General features: G+C 45.2%; 1 long non-coding RNA gene across 3 annotated transcripts in view; it reads left to right on the top strand.

Annotated features, from left to right (window-relative positions):
- LOC102989785 (uncharacterized) overlaps positions 1-2,934 on the top strand; it is a 54,371-nt gene extending 51,437 nt beyond the window's left edge. For all 3 annotated transcript variants that reach the window (XR_448727.4, XR_448726.4, XR_003679728.2), the window contains 2 exons: positions 1,020-1,136; positions 2,257-2,934. This is a non-coding gene — a long non-coding RNA (uncharacterized lncRNA). The remainder of the gene's footprint in view (positions 1-1,019; positions 1,137-2,256) is intronic.
- Positions 2,935-5,731: the final 2,797 nt, after the last annotated feature.

Consider the following 5,731-nt stretch of genomic DNA (forward strand, 5'->3'; position numbering starts at 1 on the left):
GGGATCCTCCCGGACCGGGGCGCGAACCCGGTTCCCCTGCATCGGCAGGCGGACGCGCAACCACTGCGCCACCAGGGAAGCCCCTGGTAACTACTTTTGTATCAACTCAACCTCATCTTTCTTGCATCCCTATTGCCTCTGCTATAGTTCAGGCCCATATTATTTTCTTCTTCAATTACTGCAAGATCCTCCAACCTGGTCCTCCTACTTCTATACTTGCTTTCCTTACATCCAATCTCCATATTACAACCAGTGAGAAAAACTTCCTAAAAAAACAGATCTGACACGTCCTTCTCCCACAGAAAGTCAGTGGTTCCCATTGCCCTCAGGATAGAACTCAGACTCTCTTACATACATACAAGATTACACCTTTAATCTGACCCCTGCTCACCTCTCCAGGATCATCTCTTGCCCCTTCCCCTGCATATTCTGATCTTGGCCACACCAAACCACTTACCTTCTCCAATGAACCACCTGTTCTCTCTTGCCTCTGAGACTTTGTACTGTTGCCTCCTTCACCTGGAGTGTCCATTCTCCATGCCCCACCCCCCCATCAACCTTTCACATTCTTGGGGAAGCTTTTCCAACTGTCAAATCTTAAGTGCTGGGCTTCCCTGGTGGCGCAGTGGTTGAGAGTCCGCCTGCCAATGCAGGGGACGCGGGTTCGTGCCCCTGTCCGGGAAGATCCCACATGCCGCGGAGCGGCTGGGCCCGTGAGCCACGGCCGCTGAGCCTGCGCGTCCGGAGCCTGTGCTCCGCAACGGGAGAGGCCACAACAGTGAGAGGCCCGCGTACCGCAAAAAAAAAAATCTTAAGTGCCTCTTCTATGTTCTCTTAGAGCTCCTATGTTTATTCCCTTTCTGCTGAACTGTCAACTCCCTGCGGGCAAGGAATATGCCAACCTCTAGTTCAGTGCCTAATATAGTCACTCAAATGTCTGTTGTAGATGTGAAAGAATAAAGACTAAGCCTCTGGAATAAAAATGCCACCACATGCTAATTACAAGTATCCTTTTCCAGAGTCTTCTGTTGTCGGGCATCATTCATCCATCAGATCGGATCAGGCATTTGCTACACTGCCAGGACACTGCGACTTGGACTGCTGGCCACTGTCCTTGGGGGTACATCTACAAATGGGTCAGTTGCCCCAGTTCACTCTGGCTAGTTCTGGTTGCCTCTTTTTTGTTAGTCACTGGGGAGGTCCCTGCCAGCCTCATGGCTGAACCCTTGTGGCCTCAGTCAGCAGCTGGAGAGCCATTCCTAAGAGCTGAGATAGTGACTCAGCCCTTCTCTCATTACCAAGGGAAGATTCCTTTCTCACTGGTTATGCAATGTCACCCAGGCTATGTTTTCATTAGTGGAGTCCAAAATTTGGAATCATGGTAAGAGGAGAAAATGGCAGTTAATCTCAGGAATAGATAAGTTCTGTCATGCTTCTGCAGGAGAGATTTTCTTTTTTTCTGTTTTTGTTTTTGGTGGGTCATGGGTGGGTGAAGGAAGTGGTAAGGAACCTGTGTTCATATATAAAGAAATAAATCAAAGGAGGAGTTGGATGTATACGATACTTTTGCTCGGAGAGTTCAATGGATTATCTGGGAAAGAAGCCAGAAAAAGAGAGACTTCTCATCAGAGGTAGGTGCCCACCCATGTATGTAAAAGAGCATTTAGCCCTCAGCCCTGTTCCATTCATTTTTTCCTAAATCAACACATCTCTCATCTCCCAGAAATGAGAAACCAGTCAACTTTTTGCTGTGGACCTGGATGAAATGAAAAAAAAGAATGGATTTTGCTTCAAACTGGGTTCCCTTGCTTGCAGTGTAAGGCTTACACAGAAGAGTAAGGACGCTAGGAAGAGGAAGTAGCAAAGCAAAGGCACAATCTCACCTTCTCCCCTGCAGTAAGAAAGTAAAAGATCCATTAGATGAGAAAATGTATGTGAAAGCATTTAGCATAGTGCTTGGCAAATGGATGGGATTCAATAATATTGACTCTTTGTTTTATCTATGCTCAGTGTAGAGACTCATAAGGCAGATTTTGTGTAGGAAGAATATAGGGGGAACCAGTGGGAGTGAGGGATTATGCTCTACCTGGATGATAGTTAAAATTTTGCTGTTAGAGTTTCTTTCCTTTGACTGTATCAAAAAACAAACACCAACTAGAGGCAAAAGACATTGTCTTCAGACATTTCTATTTCTATTTTACTATTAATGGTTCATTATATTCTTTCTCTCTTGTCTGTCTTTTTTTTTTTTTTCAGGCAGTAATGGAGAGAACTTAAAGGCATTAAACATCATAGATGAGGGTGGAAGTACACGTTTTCTGTTTCTTTAAGCTAGACAAAAACCTAACAGTCTGAATTGGAATACTATCACTCATAACTTCTACTATATAAATAAATAATTTTAACAAGTATACGGTCCTAGTAGACATGAGACAGTTAATGTAGACACCAAGGAACAACTGGGTCATTTGCCTCAGTACTGAGGTAGTTTCTTAATTGGACGTGTTAGGAGTGGTAGAAGATCTCATCTGTTGACAACTTAGAAAGTTGCAGTTGAGGAGGCAAAAGGAAAACAGAAATCATAAGCACTTTTACACATATGAAGTTGTTAATAGGCAGCTTCTAACTCTATGTATGTTCGTATTACTAAAGCCTAGAACAGCACTCAGAGTACTTGTAAGTGCTCAACAACTGTTTGTTTAACCAAAACCAAACTAAAAGCAAAACAAAATGAAACAAACAAAACTGGTACTAGGGGCTTCCCTGGTGGCGCAGTGGTTGAGAGTCTGCCTGCCGATGCAGGGGACATGGGTTCGTGCCCCGGTCCGGGAAGATCCCACATGCCGTGGAGCGGCTGGGCCTGTGAGCCATGGCCACTGAGCCTGCACGTCCGGAGCCTGTGCTCCACAACAGGAGAGGCCACAACAGTGAGAGGCCTGCGAAAAAAAAAACACACACACAAAAAACTGGTACTTGTTAACATCAGTCAGCTATGTCCCACTCTAGGTTCAATAATACTATCAGATTAATAAAAACTCTGAAACCAAAGTAACCATGTCCTATGATTGTATAGCATCATCCCACATATATTTCCTTTTCATACTCAACAGTTCTGTATTCAACATATACTCAATATGTAGTCTTTATTGCCTCCATTTACAGGTAAAGGAACCATGTCATAACAGGTAAAGGGGCTTGCTCAGATAAGCAAGAAAATTAATGTTAACCTAGAGTCTAAGATTCTTAACTCCACAATGAATAGACAAAATTAAAAGACAAAAAAATCCTTTATTAGGGGCAAAGAGATCCTCCTAAATATTTTAATAAAGAGCTATCACAACTCAGTAATTAAAAGACAAAGACCCTAATAGAAAAATTGGCAAAGTATACAAACTAACAAATCATAAAAGGAGATCTCTGTAGTAATCAAAGAAATACTTTATTGTTAATCAGGCTCTGCTTAAAATGTGAGTTCAGAGATTGCTGGTAAAATGGCCTAGACTAGATTTTAGAACAAAGGTTAAAGATAAATGGGCCTTGGGGCTTCCCTGGTGGCGCAGTGGTTAAGAACCTGCCTGCCAACGCAGGGGACATGGGTTCAAGCCCTGGTCCGGGAAGATCCCACATGCTGCAGAGCAACTAAGCCAGTGCACTACAACTACTGAGCCTGCACTCTAGAGCCCGCGAGCCACAACTACTGAGGACTGCGTGCCTAGAGCCCATGCTCCGCAACAAGAGAAGCCACCGCAACGAGAAGCCTGTGCGCTGCAACAAAGAGCAGCCCCTGCTCACCACTAGAGAAAGCCCGCGTGCGCAACAGCAGAGACTCAATGCAGCCAAAAATAAATAAATAAAATAAATAAATTTATAATAAATAAATAAATGGGCCTTGAACTTCCCTGGTGGTGCAGTGGTTAAGAATCCGCCTGCCAATGCAGGGGACACGGGTTCGAGCCCTGGTCTGGGAAGATCCCACATGCTGCAGAACCACTAAGCCCAGTGCACCACAACTACTGAGCCTGAGCTCTAGAGCCCACAAGCCACAACTGCTGAGCCCGCGTGCTACAACTACTGAAGCCCATGCTCCTAGAGCCCATGCTCCACAACAAGAGAAGCCACCACAATGAAAAGCCCATGCACCACAACGAAGAGTAGCCCCCGCTCACTGCAAGTAGAGAAAGCCCACACGTAGCAACAAAGACCCAACACAGCCAAAAATAAATAAATAAAATAAATAAATTTATAATAAATAAATAAATAAATGAGCCTTTTCCTTGCCCTAATCCCAATTTGAGTTTTGCAATTTTAATACCTTCCACTGGGAGTGAAGACATGAGAAAGCCAAAAGCATTGGGAAGAACAGATCAGCATTGTCTGGGCCTCACAGATAATTATCAGCAGCTGAGGAGAAGGAATTCATAGGGCAGCATCCCAGAGCCTGTGGGCCCCCGATGTTCCTCAGGGACAGAGTCAAGCCTTGTCTGGCTCTATGAAGAGCCCTGTAGTCTTGCTCCTCAAACTGTGGTTCGTGGGCAGCAGCGGGGACATCTCCAGGGAGCTTACGGAAATGCCGAACCTCGAGCCCTGACTCCAGGCCTCTTGAATCAGAATCTGCATTTTAGCAAGTTTCCCAGGTAACACACACACAGTGAAGCTTGAAAAGCATTGCCCTGGGGGGCGTGGCTCAGGGTCTGCTCATTGCAGGTGCTCAGTAAATGCATGCCCACTGAATGAAAGCCTGGACAGGGTGATCTCTGCGGTCCCTTTCAAAAGTAAATCATCTGCGGCTTCCCTGGTGGCGCAGTGGTTGTGAGTCCGCCTGCCGATGCAGGGGACATGGGTTCGTGCCCCGGTCCGGGAGGATCCCACATGCCGCGGAGCGGATAGGCCCGTGAGCCATGGCCGCTGAGCCTGCGCGTCCGGAGCCTGTGCTCCGCAACGGGAGGGGCCACAGCGGTGAGAGGCCCGTGTACCGCAAAAAAAAAAAAAAAAAAAAAAGAGGAAATCATCTGATTTACTGAAAACTAGTCACTATCCAGTTGAGTAAAGTATCAACCATTTTACAAAGGGCTTTAAGTAAGATTAATGAATTAATACTGGTGTTTTGGTGTTGAAGTTTTTTACAGTGAATTCAGAGTTTATTATCAGTATCATTTCACTAGGCTTCTTTATATGCCCAAGAGGCACCAACAAGGCATAAATCCTTCTCTTTTGTCCTCTCTGGACTACCTCTCACAAAAAGGAAATAATTGGGAATGTAAAATAGAATGAGTAGAAATGAGAGCAAGTCTGAAAATGCTGGAGAAAAGAATGCCCACCAATGTAAGGACATTGTTCTTTTATCTGCCTTTCCAGTGAGTGGAGTCTCTAAGCTTTCATCTTGTACCATATGGGCATGTGTGTGGAGGAAGTGGTGGTGAGGAGGGAAAGAAGAGACAAGGAAGAGAAAGAAGGGACCAAGATTTAAGGACCCCTGTGCTGTCCAATGAGCTGACACAGGCAAAGGTACCAAATCTGGCCATTAAAGTGCATCTGAAGCAACTGTGTGCACCATCATCATTATTGTCATTATCATCATTTTTAGTTCTACTTGCTGTCTGCCAACCTCTTCACAGAGCAGACCATCTTAATAGTGACCCAGCCCATAGCTTCAAGGTTGTCCACAGACTTGATGCTGCCAGAAAACCAGTTACAAGAAGGGAGACGAAAGGGATCCAGAGAATGGAGAGGC

This window comes from Physeter macrocephalus, chromosome 5 (genome assembly GCF_002837175.3).
Source record: "Physeter macrocephalus isolate SW-GA chromosome 5, ASM283717v5, whole genome shotgun sequence".
Lineage (NCBI taxonomy): Eukaryota > Metazoa > Chordata > Mammalia > Artiodactyla > Physeteridae > Physeter > Physeter macrocephalus.